At 37.0% G+C, this 17793-nt stretch overlaps 1 protein-coding gene and 1 pseudogene across 7 annotated transcripts in view; one reads left to right on the top strand and one right to left on the bottom strand.

The window, feature by feature from the left end:
* Positions 1-17793, top strand: part of CAB39L (calcium binding protein 39 like) — a 100657-nt gene that overhangs the window by 4397 nt on the left and 78467 nt on the right. For 2 of the 7 annotated variants that reach the window (XM_067713961.1, XM_067713959.1), the window contains exons 2-3: positions 9700-9847; positions 10465-10537. The gene's annotated coding sequence lies outside the window, so the exon portion shown is untranslated. Of the gene's footprint in view, positions 1-9699; positions 9848-10461; positions 10538-17793 lie in introns of all 7 variants that reach the window. The other 5 variants (XM_067713957.1, XM_067713958.1, XM_067713962.1 and 2 more) reach the window with 3 other exon arrangements.
* On the bottom strand, positions 13326-13654 carry LOC137211070 (large ribosomal subunit protein eL37 pseudogene; annotated as a pseudogene).

Genomic DNA, 17793 nt, shown 5'->3' with positions numbered 1-17793 from the left:
AGCACGCAGGCTCCAGGGCACGTGGTCTCTGTAGTTTGCGGCACGTGGGCTTAGTTGCCCTACAGCCTGTGGGATCTTAGTTCCCTGACCAGTGATTGAACCTGCATCCCCTGCATTGTAAGATGGATTCTTTACCACTGGACCACCAGGGAAGTCCCTATACTTCAATTTAAAAAAAAAAGAAAAACAAAAAAAACCTATATAAAGATCAAAATGACTACTGCAGTTTGTGGTGTTCAGCTAATCAATGAAATTGATTGGATGCCTGAATCATGAGAATGTCCATTAACTACTGAAAATGATTGTGAGGTAAACACATGGGACATTCATATTTCACTTAAAGGAGTAAACTTTAAATTATTATATATATATTTTTTAATTTTTTTTTGCGGTACGCGGGCCTCTCACTGTTGTGGCCTCTCCTGTTGTGGAGCACAGGCTCCGGTCGCGGAGGCTTAGCCATGGGCCCAGCTGCTCCGCGGCATGTGGGATCTTCCCTGACCGGGGCACGAACATGTGTCCCCTGCATTGGCAGGCAGACTCTCAACCACTGCGCCACCAGGGAAGCCCTATTTTGTTTTTTTTAAAGGATGGGGGAACTGAAACACTAAAGTTTTGCCTTTACTGTGACTTCTCCCTTTGAAATCTCATTTGTTCCTGCTGTTTAAACCATCATTTTTGTGCAAATGAGCCCTAATTCTAAAGTCAAGTTCTGCTCTCTTAAGCACTTAACACACATTTCTCACAGCCTTTTGGACAATTCGATCTACTCAATTTATATACTACTCTTCCTCTTTCATGTTTCCTATCTTGATTAATGGGATAAGCATCTTCTGAGTGGCTCAGATGTAAAACTTCAAATTCTTACCTCTCCTTTTGCCCAATTGTATAATCTGTAGCTTTAGCCTCCAAAATGGCTTTCTTCATTTTCTGCTCTCACTGCCACTGCCCTAATTTAGGCCTTCCTTTTCTTTTTCTTAACAACATTTTATATGCCATTGTATGATTGACAAAGCCCATACTCCTTAACTTGAAATTTGTATTAGTTAAGATACAGGTTTGGCTTCTGTGATGGAGAAACTGAAAAATAATTGTGGTCTAAAATAATATTTTTTTAATAAAATAAAAAGTTTATTTCTTTCCTGTGTAAAAGTATGAGCTGACCAGGTAGCTTTGCTAGAAAAAGTTGTCAGGGGCCCAAGCTCTTTCTAACCTGTTGCTCTGCTATCCTCATACAGCTCCATCTTGTAGACCAAGATGGCTGCTTCACTTCCTGCCATTATATGCCACAGGCTTTTAACTTAAAGGCTAAAATATATGGGGGCGGGGAGTGGGCAGAATATTTGCAAGTGGTAGTAGGAGTAGGATTTTATTTTCAACCTTGGGTTTTAGAAAGTTATTTTTAATATCTTTACAAAATAAAGTAACAATTTCATCATTTCTGTTATGATTTCATGAACTTTTGATGATTCTGTTAGGTTCCTTCAGTTACATTTGGGAGAAGTAAGGTGGGTTGCTGTGACCCTCAAATATTGTGCTCATGGCCTATCACTTGCAGACCTAGGGACTGGTACTTTCCTTTTCTCTGTGTGTACAAATGATTTACATTGTCCAAAATTACTTTCTTTTGAAAGTAATCAATGCCTAGCTCAACTTCCTCTTAAAGTATAAATAGGTTTCATTCAATCACAATCTCTTCTAATCATGCTATATTCAAATTGTGCATTTTATACAATGGTACTTGCTTCTTACAAGCTTGTGAGAAACAAAATAACTCCCTGGAAGGCAAGACTACTTCCTGAGTCTGATGAACACATGTTTGTATGTAGTTGATATTCGATAAATGTTTGTTCATTTGAAGTATATTTCATTTTTCAAATAGAATAAAGAATTGAGTGGGGAGGTCAAAGGTAGGCCTATATTGCTTTACATGTGAAGTGTGGTCTATACTTTTGGCGAGTGTATTCATTTCTTACAAATCAACATATAAAAACATCAGTACCCGACAGAAAATGAGCAAAGGACATGGACTCATGGTGACAAAAGTACAAGTACAAACGGCTTCCATGAAAAGTATTTAACTTGTAATTAAAGAAATAAATACTTAAAGCAATTTGTTGGAATGCATCAGAGACATAAATATGTATACTCTTTGACCCTTTCTAGGAAGCTTCTGTGAAAATGGAGATGGAGTCAAAACTTTTTGATCACAATGTAATTTTGTACTTGTGAAAAATTGGAAATAAAAATTACCTAATGGTGGAAGAATGGTTTTATAAATTACGGCACACCCATCACAATAGGCTATATTTCAACCTTTTAAAAGGATTGTTTTCAAAGGGTATTTAGTGATACAGGCTATTTAATGACATAGAAAAATGATCATTATTTTTGTTACATGAGAAAAGTATAGAATAGTAATTGAGGAAATGCAGTGAGATTCCACTATACAACCTCTTAGAATGGCAAAAAACAAAACAAAAAGAAAAAGAAGAGAACACAGTGATGGCAAGGATACAAAGCAACAGGACTCAAATCTTGCCAGTGGGAATGCAAATACTATAGCCATTTGGAAGACTGACAGTTTTATAAAATCCAACATACCTTTATTATATGACCTAGCAATCCCACTCCTAGATTGAAATTTTCCAGCAAGATATGAGAGCTCCATTAGCTTCTCTCTCTTGCCAGCATTTGGAATTATCAGTTTTTTTTAAAATTTTAGCCATTATAATGAGATATGAAGTGACATCTTATTATGATTTTAATTTGCATTTCCCCCACAACTGCTGTATACTTTTCTTATGAAAAGTGAAATGAAAACCTGTAGTCTCCCCTCTGCAAATATTTATAGCAGTTGTATTTGTAATCACCAAAAACTGGAAACAACCCAGATATCTCAACTGGGGAATGGATTTTTAAAAACCGAAGTATGTCCGTACAATGTGACACAGGAACGAACCTCTTAGTCTAGGATAACATATAATTATATTGGAAAAGGGACTATGAGATAATTACATACTAAGTTATCATAAGAAAAAAAACCAAATGAGCCATGGAGCATTGCATCATATAATCAAAACACACCAGAAAAAAAGTGGCCAAAGAGCAGATGAAAATGGTAATTAAATATTTCAAAATAAAGCAAAGAGAAATTAAGGGAAAGATGAAACCTTTGAAGGAACCACACAAATCAGAAATAAAAGGAGCTCAGAGATGAGGTGAATAAGCTATATAGAAGGATGTGAAATGAGAGCTGGCAGAACTCCAGAAAGAATTAGAAAAAAGGATATTTCTAATGATGATTAAATTAGAAAGAACACAAGAGTGAATATACATCATAGAAAGCACAATAAGAGAAATAAAGAGTAGATAAGAGAAAATTGAAGAAAATCAAACGGATAAAGTTTTTTTAAAAGGGGCCAAAAGAAAGTGACAAGACAGGGACTTCCCTGGTGGTCCAGTGGTTAAGACTCCACACTCCCAATGCAGAGGGCCTGGGTTCGATCCCTGGTCAGGGAGCTAGATCTTGCATGCCTCAACTAAAGATCCCGCATGGCACAACAAAGATCCCACGAAGATCCAATGTGCTGTGCCTAAGAGCTGGCGCAGCCAAATAAATAAATAAATATTTTTTTAAAGAAAAGAAAGTGACAAGACAAAGAGAGCCAAAATAAGTGTATTAGGAATGTATTTGGTTTTGTTAAACCAAAGCATAGAGGTGATGATTATGTAACATTAACAAGTATATTGTGAATATACTTAATGCCACTGGATTGTATACTTAAAAATGGTACGTTTTATATTGTTTATTTTGTTGTTTATTATTGTTGTTTATGTTGTTTATTTTACCATGATAAAAAAATTGTAAACCAATGCAGTGGAACAGAACAACTATTAGAACTATAATTCAGGAAAACTTTAAAGAAGGTTTAAGTCTATATACATTGAAAGACACACTGTGCATCTGGGGAATTCAACCCAGACCAGTCAGTTAACACAGAAGGATTCTTGTAGAACTGTTGGATTTTAAAAATAAAGAAAAAAAATCTTTCTGCACCCATGGAAAAAAGACCAAGTAAACCTGGAAAGAAAATTAGACTGGATTAGATTTTTTTAATATAAAAATTTATTTATTTTTATTTATTTATTATTTTTGGCTGTGTTGGGTCTTCATTGCTGTGCGCAGGCTTTCTCTAGTTGCAGTGAACGGGGGCTACTCTTCGTTGCGGTGTGCGGGCTTCTCATTGTGGTGGCTTCTCTTGTTGTGGAGCAGAGGCTCTAAGTGCACAGGCTTCAGTAGACGCAGCACATGGACTCAGTAGTTGTGGCTTACGGGCTTAGTTGCTCCGCGGCATGTGGGATCTTCCTGGACCCGGGCTCAAACCTGTGTCCCCTGCATTGGCAGGCAGATTCTTAACCACTGCGCCACCAGGGAAGCCCTGGATTAGATTTTTTTAGCAGCAACATTTCATGCCAGATAATAACAAAGCAACATTTTTTAAATATTCAAGGAAATAAATATTCCATATCTCACCAAATTATACTTCAAGAATTCAGGCCATTAACAAGCATATATGAACATGAAACAACTCAAAGAATATTGTTCCTATGAATCTTTCTTGAAGAATATACTAGAGAACAAATTTCAGACAACCAGGAAATGACTGGAGAATCTTTGACATGAGGTCAGGTGGTAAGCACTGAGTATATCTCGTGTAGCACTAAGATTGTAAGATGGGAATAATTGTGGTAGAATGGTATGTAAATGTTGTATAATCTGATGATGTAGAAATAGCATAGCCCACAGAAAAAGGGAGGGGGGAAGGGGAGTATAAGTGAAAAGTAGAATTAAGTGGTTGTTTGCCTCATAGGAATTAGCTGTAAGGAAAAGGATAGCACTTGAAGCTGACTGATGGACATAAAATACTATAAATAAGTATGTATACTTAGATGTGTAAGATAAAACGCTAATAAAAGTAATACCCGTGATCAAAACTAGATGGTGGGGGAGAAGAGGAAGTTACTAATTTTGTTACTGCTAATTGCAGGGAACAGTATCTTAAAAAGAGGGGAGGGGAATGAAGAGTATTGTATAAAGATATTACTATAGAGTTAACCCCAATAACAAAAACTTTCCTAAATACTAAAAGAAATACCTACCCTAAAAAGAGCAAAGAGAACTATGTAATGATATGCACACATTTTCTATATGTATTTATTTTCTATACATACTTATCTGTACACACACACAAAATGAATAGAACATGAATCATTATCACAACACTAAATATGTCAGGTGTATTAATAAATGTATATGGGCTCAACTTAATGATCGCTGTATGCAAAAGATACAGTTGTAAAAAGTATGAATAATAAAAGGAGTTCATAAGAAATGAAGGATAATTTTAAAATAACAATAATAGAGGGAAGAGTGAAAACATATCAGAAAAATGCAAATTTTAAAAAAAGCAAGGTTCATCATCTTGGTATCAGACAAGCAGAGTTTAGTTCAAAAAGCATTAAGATGAAGGATACTATAAAATAGCCCATATAAAGCTAACGGTTATATTTACAATGAAGATTTTTTAAAATATCTATTTACCAAATGACACATCAATAGTTTTCATAAAGTAAAAACTACTAGATGTAAAAAGGAATAGAAACCTGCTAATAATAGACGACTTTTAACACACCTCTCTCAAAATGTCAGGTTAAGTGGACCAAGAAAATTAGTCATTATTATACATAATCAGTAAGGTAGATCTTACAGATTTGTATCAAAGTCTGAATCCATTAATAGAGAATATGTCTTCTCAAATGCACATAGGACAGTTATAAAAATCTATTATGTATTAGACCACAAAGAATATATCAGTTCCAAAATATAAAAAGTCAAAATTTTGACCACATGCAATAAGACTAGAAAATAATTTAAAAATTTTAAAATTAAACCTGGGTCAAGTTTTCTGTAGGATGGTGGCAACTGTCTAAATCCAAATCTCTCCATACATCCTTTTAAAAAACCATACAGGGCTTCCCCGCTGGTGCAGTGGTTAAGAATCCACCTGCCAATGCTGGGGACACGGGTTCGAGCCCTGGTCCAGGAAGATCCCACATGCCAAGGAGCAACTAAGACCATGTGCCACAACTACTGAGCCTGCGCCCTAGAGCCTGTGAGCCACAACTACTGAAGCCCTTACGCCTAGAGCCCGTGCTCTACAACAAGAGAAGCCACCGCAGTGAGAAGCCCACACACCGCAACGAAGAGTAGCCCCCACTTGCTGCAACTAGAGAAAGCGCACGCAGCAACGAAGACCCAATGCAGCCAAAAATAAATAAATAAATAAATTTATTTAAAAAAAAAACATACAGATCTGTAAGGAGAGCAAAGTATATCACCACCACCCTTGCCTAACTAATGTAATTTCAAATTATGGTTATGTAGGCAGATAAACTGAAATGAGCAGACTCAGCTCTGGACCCCATGCTGAGGTGACAAGTGAGGTTGAGACTTCAGAACAGAGAAGAAGGAAGCAGGAACTGGCGTCAGTAGAATGCAAGTAAAATAACTCCAAAAAGAGAAAACCCCACCCTAAGGAGGGAAATACTAAGGTTTAAGACTCCTTAGACAAAAGGGACTTGAAAGTACACAGGATCAAAGAGGCCATCTCAGAAAGGTATTGCTTCTGGCAACAGAATGACTTGGAAGGGTCACCATTTACCTGGAGGCTCGGTGGTAAAGAGAATGAAGAGGTAGTAGAAATTAAGGATCTTGGTGAAACAGAGTAGAAGATAGATGAACCCTTTTTCACCCAAAAAGGAGTCACTGATTTTTAAAAGTCTGTACTTTATTAAACCAACAGAAGGTGCTGTTGAACTAAAAAAATCCAGTATTTCTTCCAAATCCCTCACTCCTGTCTATGTACCGTTGTTAATTAGTTTAAGAAAATTGAAACCCTTCAAAATGAACAGAAAATGGCAGGCAACACCCATATAAGGTTACTATAAGTAGGAAAAATAAAATGAGAATCAAAATATTTCAGCTGATGGAAAGTCTCCCCCAAAGCTTACTCAACTAAAGAGCTAAAGAAAACTACCTGAATTAAATACTCCTAACTGAAATACCCTTAAACAAGCATTTGCAGAGATAAAGTTTCAAATTCAGAACCCCAAGACAAAAAAAGAAGGGAAGAAATGGAAGGTGAATTTACTGAACTCAGGAAACAAAATGAAGACAAAAAATAATCATCTTTTAAAATGAAGCTGAAGTCCAAGATACCTAATGGAAAGAATATAAGGGGCATTGAGAAAAAATATGAAGACAGCCAAAGGAATGAAAATTAAATGAAGAAAGGTAAAAAGTCAGAAAATGATTTATATAGATTATATGTAAAATTAGAGTTCCTAAGAAGAAAAAAACAGTAGCTGAGGCAATATTTAAACTTATATCCATGAAAACATTCTGGAAGTAACAGAAGATTTAAATCTATGTATTGAAAATGCTCCTTGTGTACTGGGAAAATTGATCCCAAGTAGTCAACACTAAGTCATGTCCTAATAAAACTATTGGACTTTGAAGATAATGAAAAGTACCTCTGGGCTTCCAGGCAGAAAGAAGAGTTTAGCAACAAACTTCTCAATGGCAACATACAAAGCAAAATAGGCATGGAACAAATTTAAAGTCTATGAAATTGTAAGCCAAGGATTTTATAACTATGACTCAATCTCAGAAGAAAATTAAAACTATGATAAATTCCACTATATTAAAAAAATATTTACATGGTGAAAAATGCCATGAACAAAGTCAAATGACAAGTGACAAACTGGGAAGAAATATTTGAATATACAGCACAAAGAGCTCATTTCCTTAATGAAAATAACCTCCAAAAATCAAGGCAAATTACCATCAACCTGGTAGAAAAACAGGCCAAAGATATGAAAATAGATTTCATGGAAAAAAATGCAGATGACAAAACATATAAAAGATGTTCAACTTCAGTCATACAAAGAGAAATACAAATGAAACCTATTCTAAAAACCACAACTACACTAAAGCCTTTCTCACCAAAATCTGTAGTTATATAAAATATTCTATGGACTGTGGGGAAACAGGCACTTTGATGCATTTCTGGTGGGGATACAAAAGCACAAAGCCCAGGAGGGAATTAAGTAGTATCTGGCAGAATCACATATGCGTGTGTCTTTTGACCCAGACATAGGAATCTGTTCTAAGGACACACAGGCATAAAATATAAACTGGCATTTGTATCAATTTAGTCACAACAGAATTACTTGTATTAGCGAAAGATTGGAAATAACCAAAATGCCCATTAATAGGGAACTGATTAAAGTACATGCAACAATGGAATAATCTTCAGGTTGATGGTGTCCCTTCCAAGTCACCCTTTTCACTAGAAGGCATAAGGAGAATGTAGAAAGTCTCCATGTACCAATATCGGGTGATCTGCAGAATATATTACAAAGTGGAAAAAACAAAGACACTGAAGAGTAATCTATTAAATATGTAGAAGAAAGGAATGGGAAAGGTGCCAATGATAGAGTTCTCTAATTATAACTTGTTTACATGGTTTCAATCTTAGAATCATGTATGTTTACATATTCAAAAATTAAGTAAAAAGGTAGAAAGAGAAGAAAAATCTACAAAGGAAATAAATTTACATAACTATATAGAAGTTTGGTGACATAGCCACACAAGAAAAGCAACAATTTTAGTGACTTTAGAACATAGATTTTGGACTGTACATTGGCCCTCTGTATCTTCAGATTCTCCATCTGCAGAGTCAACCAACCATGGATCGAGAATATTCAGGGAAAAAAATTCCAGAAAGTTCCAAAAAGCAGAACTTGAATTTACCCCTTACTGGCAACTATATATCATGTACATTGTATTAGGTATTATAAGTAATCTAGAGATGATTTAAAGTATATGTGCAATGTGCATAGGATATATGCAAACCCTATGCCATTTTATATAAGGAACTTAAGCATCCGTGGATTTTGGTATCCATGGGGGGATGGAGCTGGAACCAATCCCCCATGGATACCAAGGGATAACTGTATCTTCTTAGCGGGGTATATTCAGTAGTATAATTGTTGTATTGCTTTTTTTTTTTTTGCGGTACGCGGACCTCTCACTGTTGTGGCCTCTCCGGTTGCGGAGCACAGGCTCCGGACGCGCAGGCTCAGCAGCCATGGCTCACGGGCCTAAGACGCTCCGCGGCATGTGGGATCTTCCCAGACCCGGGCACGAACCCGTGTTCCCTGCATCGGCAGGGGGACGCTCAACCACTGCACCACCAGGGAAGCAATGTATTGCTATTTTTAAAGTATTTTATGTCTATTGTTGGGTAAAATAAGTGTTGCAAAATGTTAATTGTTGAACAAAACCACAGTAGTTTATCAGGGCTATGACTTAGAAAATTTAGTCTGGAAAGTCCTTTGATAGATTGAGCAAAGTGGAAATGAAGTACAAAATTACACAGAAGGACAGCTAACATAACAGAGTACAGGTTACGTAGCAGGCTTTGTGCTGGGCACTATGTATATGCTATATAATTTGGCTCGTGCAGCTACCCGTTGAGACTTGTGATATTATTTTCCTAAGAGGGATGTTGAGATTTAAACCCAGATCTATGTGATTCCAAAGCCTGTGTTTTTTCTACTACATTATTGCAGGATATACATCAAATATTGAGAAGAAAGAACATCCAGAGCTAAATGTTCTGTTTAAACCAGTAGTTGCTGCTCAGAAAATAAAGATGCAGACCCAAAGTCAGTTGTTTATACGTTCTTCATGCAAGAGCATTGTATTAAAGGAGAGAGTGTAAGTTTTCTCTTACTTCTAATGGGAAAATGTAAGCATACACACATGCACACATACACGCCCTCATACTGATGTTGGAGATAGAAATTTTATAAAAGTTGCCATTGATGACTGAAATTAGTGACAGATGTGAACTAAAATTATGGCAAAGCAGAAAAAAAATCTAGCAGGCATGGGTTTTCATGATGCTGTCAAAAGCAAAAAACCTTTCAAAGCTTCCCTTCGTGACACTTTAAAGCTCTTCTAAGCTTTGCACAACCTTTTTGTATTGGCCTTTAAGATACTAGTTTAGATAAGGTGGTTTCCTCCTGTGGAAGGTTAGGGCTGATAGAGATTTCAGTGGTGCTAGAGTTCCCCTCATCTAAGCCACCCCTTCACATTTATACTGGTTTTCCCTAATGATGAAATATTTTTATTTGGTTCAGTACTAATTTTTAAAAAGTCTGCCACTTGAACTAATTGGGGTAGGGAGATATTCGTATTTTAATTTGATTCATTTTTATATGATTCTGATGGAAATTCAATTTATAATTCTAGGTACATGATAATAAGGAAAACGTTGAAATTTCTATAAAGATTTTTTAAATTAATTTTTAAGCTTTTCTTTTTGTCAGAAGCTGTGTTGATCAGTGACTTTGGTGAAGGCTGAGAAAGTTGAAGAAAATTTGCAGATGATACACAACTTCTAAGGTAAGCTAATATAATAACTCAGTCAAGATTATAAGTACCCTTGACAGACTTATAGACTACAGTTAACACACTAAAATAAAATTTACAGGAGTAATTATTATATCCTGATTTAAATTTTACAAAGCAATTGTAGGAGTATTAAATAGACTTCCATTTCTGGTAGTATGATAGACAAGACATCCACCAAATATGTAAAATACTAGATTCAGTATTTTAAAAATCCTTTAAAATGAATGGATGAACCTATAAGAAAATAAGGGAAACTTTCTGGGGCTAGAAACCAAGCAAGTATATTCTGTGAGGTAAACGAGTGCTGAAATCACTGAATACTTTGAGGGCATCCATCAGTTTCTTTTGGCATAGAAACTTGTGCATGGAGAAGAATGGAGACGGAGGAAAATTCCCTGCGTTCTGCAAAGTGAAGGGGGCCTATCAGAGACCATCCTGGAGAGTCATACAGCTCTGGGTGGAGTTAAAAATCTCCCTGAATAATTCCTGCTTACATTCACTTGGATTTGATGCCTTATTTTATACTATTTTCATGATCCTTAAACTCTACAAATTGAGAGTTTTAATTTAAAATAGACTTGGGTCTGTAACACTCTTCAGTACCTGCCAGAAACAATCACAAATCCTCCATGGAAGGAATTATCAACCTAGTTATCAAATAATCATAGTTAAAATTCTAACAAATAAACTCATTTTTTAAAAAAAAACCACAAAACATACAAGGGGAAAAAATCAAAACACTATGAGCAAGAGTCAGCAGAAATCACAACTGAAACAGATCTACAGATATTTCAGCTATTAGAAATATCCAATACATAAGATAAATGTATTTAATAAATAAAAGAGGGATTCTAACCAAATGTAAAATAGATAGCTAGTGGGAAGCAGCCACATAGCACAGGGAGATCAGCTCGGTGCTTTTTTTTTTTTTTAAATAAATTTATTCATTTATTTATTGGCTGCATTGGGTCTCCGTTGCTGTGCGTGGGCTTTCCCTAGTTGCAGTGAGTGGGGGCTACTCTTTGTTGCAGTGTGCAGGCTTCTCATTGCAGTGACTTCTCTCGTTGTGGAGCACGGGCTCTAGGCGTGCAGGCTTCAGTAGTTGTGGCACACAGGCTTAGTTGCTCTGCGGCATGTGGGATCCTCCTGGACCAGAGCTCAAACCCGTGTACCCTGCATTGGCAGGCGGATTCTTAATCACTGCGCCACCAGGGAAGTCCCCAGCTTGGTGCTTTGTGACCACCTAGAGGAGTGGGATAGAGAGGGTGGGAGGGAGACACAAGAGGGAGGAGATATGGGGATATATGTATATGTATAGCTGATTCACTTTGTTATACAGCCTAAACTAACACACCATTGTAAAGCAATTATACTCCAATAAAGATGTTTAAAAAAAGAGGGATTCTAAAACATAAATAAAGAGTAATAGACTATAAAAATGACAAGGCACATTAAAATAAGAATGAATTAGAATATCAGAAATGAAAAATCCCATAATAGAACTTAAAAATTAAATAATATGTTAAACCAGCATATAAGGCACAGTTAAAAAGAGTAAGAAACTATAGTTGACCCTTGAGCAACACAGGTTTGAACTGCACGGGTCCACTTATGTGTGAATTTTTTTCAGTAAATACGTACTTGAGTACTACATGATCTGCAATTGGTTGAATCCACAGATGTGGTTACCGCAGTTATGGAAAGCTGATTGTAAAGTTAAACATAGATTTTTGACTGTTGGTGGTTGGTACCCCTAAACCTCAAGTTGTTCAAGGGTCAACTGTGCATGGAAGGCCATACACAGAGAAAAAAAATATAGGAAAAATAAAAGAGATGGCGAGATGATTTAATCAGAGTAGCAGGATACAATTTATGAAGAAAGTTAGTACTAAAGTAGAACACTTCAGAGTAACCTAAGATGAGCTTCTCTAGAGAGAAAGCATCATCCCCTTTGTACGGGCAGGAATAAAAAAACAAAACCAGAACTAATTTGTTTTTAATGGGTTCCCCAACTCATCACTTAAAAGTCAGCACTTCCTCTTTGTCTTACTTTTTTTTTTTTTGCGGTACGCGGGCCTCTCACTGTTGTGGCCTCTCCCATTGCAGAGCACAGGCTCCGGATGCACAGGCTCAGCGGCCATGGCTCACGGGCCCAGCCGCTCCGCGCCATGTGGGATCTTCCCGGACCGGGGCATGAACCCGTGTCGCCTGCATCGGCAGGCGGACTCCCAACCACTGCGCCACCAGGGAAGCCCTTACTTTTTTTTTTTTTTTTTTTTTAACATCTTTATTGGGGGCCCTTACTTTTTTATTCAAGACAAAGAATATAGTAGAACAGGAATGTGATTCATAATTTTAAAAAATCAATTGGAGATTTATTCACAAATATTTGCTGAGGATAAAGCAGTGAACAAAACACAAAAGTTCCCTTCCTTCACATTAGCTTATGTTCTAGTGTCATTAAAGTTGTCAGTTACGGACTAAAAATCAGGACAACAGCAAACTTATTCCTTTCCTTTTCACTCATAACTTTCCTCAACATGGGGTTATAATGGAAACTCAGGGGTATGCAGAGTTCACCATAGTCATAGAATACAACAGTGTAGAGTGTATACATTATATATATCAGAGCCTACATTTTTAAAAAAATGCCTATTTCTTGTGTCAAAAAAATTAAAAATGCCTGTTTATAGAGAAACGTAGCTGCTGCTTTTAAAAAAAAAAGAAACATTTTTTTCCACTTATGAATGCTATGGTTGAAAACTTTATTTTTTTCTTTTTAAACATTTGTTGAGTGACTAATTATTGAAACCCTTAAGGATGAATTGGATGCTACAACAGCTGCTCTTTTGGGATTAGGTGATGTTCTTCAGGGAATTCATGCCTGAATCTACTGTATACAATTTTTAGGTGCTTTATTCAACCAGTGCCAGTGGCATTTCATCTTTTAACCTTGGCACTCCAGTTATACTTTCTCTTGCACTTGGGAGGGTAGCCACATTTGCCACAGATCGACTTATGTCGGTGGTAGGCCTTAGAGCCACAATAGCGGCACAGCATGTGTGTCTTATTGCTATGCTTTGCAAATGACGACATTCCCTTCCTCATCTCGCTTCTGATCATTACAGAAAAGAATAAAAGAAGAAAAAGTAATCAATCCTAACACCCAAAGAAAATTACTTCTAAAATTTCATTGTACTTCCTTCTAATTTTATCTATGTAAAATTTTATGTGTGTATGGACACACAAATAGTTGTGTGTATATATATAATTTAAAAGTGAATTTGAGGGACTTTCCTGGTGGTCCAGTGGGTAGGACTCCACCCTCCCACTGCAGGGGACACGGGTTCGAGCCCTGGTCCAGGAAGATCCCACATGCCATGGAGCAACTAAGCCCATGTGCCACAACTACTGAGGCTGCTCTCTAGAGCCCACGTGCCACAATTACTGAACCCACATGCCACAGCTACTGAAGCCCTCACGCCTAAAGCCTGTGCTCCGCAACAAGAGAAGCCACCGCAATGAGAAGCCTGCACACCGCCAGAAGAGTAGCCCCCACTCAGCACAACTAGAGAAAGCCCGTGTGCAGCAACGAAGACCCAACGCAGCCAAAAAAATTAATTAATTAAAAAAAAAAAGAACGAGCACAGCCAAAATAAATTAAAAAAACAAAAAAAAAAAAACCAAGGGGGTAATCAGCTGTGTCAGATGAGTGAATCAAAGGGATGGATAGTGTTTCAAAGCAACACTAATAAACTGCTCACATTTAAAAAATAAATAAAATAAAAGTGAATTTGAAATACTCATATTTATTCTATTTTTTTATTTTTATTTAACATATTTTTCTTATATGAATATATGACACTTTAAAATATTATTTTGACACCTCTATTAAATTTATTATAAGATGGTAGCATAGCATAATTTATTCAGCCATTTCTTTTTGTAAACATTCCAGGCTTTCCTATTATAAATAACATTACGATAACATCATTGACTATCTGGCCATATCTCTGATTATTTTCTCAGGATAGCTTTCTGTTAGTAGAAATAGTCTGTTAAAGAGCATGAATATGCTGATAAATTGTTTTCTAGATATATTCTTAGTGATTTTATTCTACACAGCAGCATATGAGATTTTGTCTCACCACATTCTTGCCAATGATAGTTTATATTTTAAAAAATCTTTCTTCTATTTCTTAGGAAGATTGGTTCTGTTTCTTATAACAGTTATGCTTCTTTTACTAAGGTGAAAACTTTTCATCTGTATTTTTGATTTTGTATTGAGATGGAGAAATTGTCGGTCTTTTAGTAGTTGGCACAAGAATTTTTTTTTTTGCAGAAAATGCTGAATTTGTTTGGAAGAAATGCCTTGATAATTCATTTGTGATGAATATTGAGTCTACAAGGGGCTTGTTCAAGTGTGAGAAGATGATTGTTAAATTGGTTTTTTTTTTTTTTTTGCGGTACGCGGGCCTCTCACTGCTGTGGCCTCTCCCGCTGCAGAGCACAGGCTCCGGACGCACAGGCCTAGCGGCCATGGCCCACGGTCCCAGCCGCTCCGCAGCACGTGGGATCCTCCCGGACCGGGGCACGAACCCGTGTCCCCTGCATCGGCAGGCGGACTCCCAACCACTGCGCCACCAGGGAAGCCCCTTAAATTGCTTTTTAAAGAGGTGTGTTGTGTCCATTGGAAGGGCCTGTTTTGTTAAGGTTCAGGATGAGTTACGTACACAGATTTGGAAGTAGAACCTGGGACAGAAATAATGGAAAGAAAAAAGTGAAAGGTACAGGGAAAACCTGGCAGGAGGGGAATGGGAACCCTCGAGAGATGTTAGATGAGACTTTCCAAGTGAAATGCTGTATATTGTGTAATGTGACTCTCACTGTGACCCCACAAATAAAAACGTATGGAAATTAGGAAATCCTTGGTGTACCTGGATTTCTTGCAGAAGCCAGTGAAGGGGCTGAATGCTAAATGTTGGTTGATATGCGACTAAAACATTTGGCCAAGTGTTTAGGGAGCAGCTACCATTTGGGTTACTTCTTCCCTCTAGGAGATATCTCTGTGTCTCACTGTTCTCTTCACTCTTTCCTTTACCACTGACTTCTTTTCCCACTAGGATCTTCTAGTTTTACCTCTCCCCAGGCTTCTTCCTCTGACAGTAAATATATGTGCCTAAGCAACAAACAACCCTCCCTGCCCACCACTCCATCTCAGAAACTTTTTCCTGTATGCTTCTGTCTTAACCATGGTTTTCTTTTCTTCCTTTTTCCTAGTTCTCTTTCTTTCCCCTTTCCTACTGTTTCCCCTTTCTTTTTTCATGCCAGTCTTCAAGATTTTCCTAAAACATTTTCCCTTGCTGGGAGTATCTTCCCCCCTTTTCTATCTCCCTATTCAGATCCTAGTACTTTTCCAAAGTGCATCTAAATTCCCATTTCTTCCATTAGTTCTTTATCTTTTCTCTCCTCACTAGGTAATCTCTATATTGTACCTTATAATACTTGGTCCCTTGGTTATTTTTTCTTCCCTTTACATTTTCTCCAGTCTTTATATTCTGGTGTAATTGTTTCATATACGTAAATAAGTTTTTTTCCCCAAAAGTTGTAAGCTCCCTGAAGGCAAGTCCTTTGTGAAAGACTTATTTTTAATTCCTTAGACAACGCCGTACTACAGTAGGCTTGTAGAAACACCAATAAAGCGTTGTTACATGTAATTGAGTGATAGTGGAGAATTAGGCTATAATGTGTAGTTAATTTGAAAATCAGTTATATTTGAAAATTTTCAGAGTTATTGATAACACTGCATGGAAAACAGTGACAACTTTTGTATATGATTATCAGTGATGAAAGGCCAAAATCTTTATTTAAAGTAAAAAAAAGTTTATTACTATTAGATGACCACATTACAGCTTCTTTCAAAGGAGAACTGGCATCATAATTTTAAATCCTAATTTATACTTGTATTATCAGTGAATAAGTTAAAAATAGATTATAAGATAGAAGGGGCGGGGGAGCAGCAGCTACTGTAATATCTACATGTAGAGAAGTGGTTAACAAAATTGGTACACCAATATTAAGGAACACTATGCAGCTCTTTAAAAAGAATGAAGTTTTGGGGCTTCCCTCGTGGCGCAGTGGTTGAGAGTCCGCCTGCCGATGCAGGGGACACGCGTTCGTGTCCCGGTCCGGGAGGATCCCACATGCCGCGGAGCGGCTGGGCCTGTGAGCCATGGCCACTGAGCCTGTGCGTCCGGAGCCTGTGCTCTGCAACAGGAGAGGCCACAACGGTGAGAGGCCCAAAGAATGAAGTTTATCTATCAAATCTGGCATGTAAAGAAATCCAGGATCTACTATTAAGAAAAACAAATAACTTATAAAACAGTATGTGTGGTATGATCTCATGTTTTAAAAGTTGTGTGTATACTCGAACAACATGTATGTCTGTCTGTGTTTGCCTGGAAACAAATGTCAGGAAGAATAAAACTAAACTATTATTAGTAGTTAACCTTGGGGAGTGTAATTAGAGAAGAGGAAGGGAGGGGATTTTCAAACAATAGAGAAGCATATAAAATTAAAAGTTCGTTGTTTTTTTTTTTTACAGTGAGCATTTATTTTGAAATCAAAAGGCTAAAAGATATAATATATATATAAATTTTTTTTTTTTTTTTGCGGTACGCGGGCCTCTCACTATTGTGGCCTCTCCCTCCCGTTGCGGAGCACAGGCTCTGGACACGCAGGCTTAGCGGCCATGGCTCACGGGCCCAGCCGCTCCGTGGCATGTGGGATCCTCCCGGACCAGGGCACGAACCCGTGTCCCCTGCATCTGCAGGCGGACTCTCAACCACTGCGCCACCAGGGAAGCCCTAAAAGATATATTTTTAAAGAATTAATATAGCAAGAAAAGTACACTAGTTCATATTTTATTTGTAAAACGAGATACCATTCTGTGTTTGCATTTATTAAAGGTATTTTTCTGTGGTCAGTAGTTATTAATAGATTATAATCATTTCTCCTATTCTAGATCATGTTTTATAAGTCTTCAGAGTTATGGTAAAATGTGTTTTATAAAGATAATGAAATCCAACTGTAGTTACTGAACTAATTCCATAGAGATTTTTCCATTCAGTGAATATGTTTTATTATAATTCTATGTGTTGTTTGCTGTCAATGTCTTTGAGTCTGAAAATTAAATATCTTGTCAAAAAGTACTTTCCATTATCAACAATCTTCAAACTGTAGAAAGA

This window comes from Pseudorca crassidens, chromosome 18, assembly GCF_039906515.1.
Source record: "Pseudorca crassidens isolate mPseCra1 chromosome 18, mPseCra1.hap1, whole genome shotgun sequence".
Lineage (NCBI taxonomy): Eukaryota > Metazoa > Chordata > Mammalia > Artiodactyla > Delphinidae > Pseudorca > Pseudorca crassidens.
Note: the sequence above shows the minus strand (reverse complement) of the source record. Positions and strands in the feature narration are given on the sequence as shown.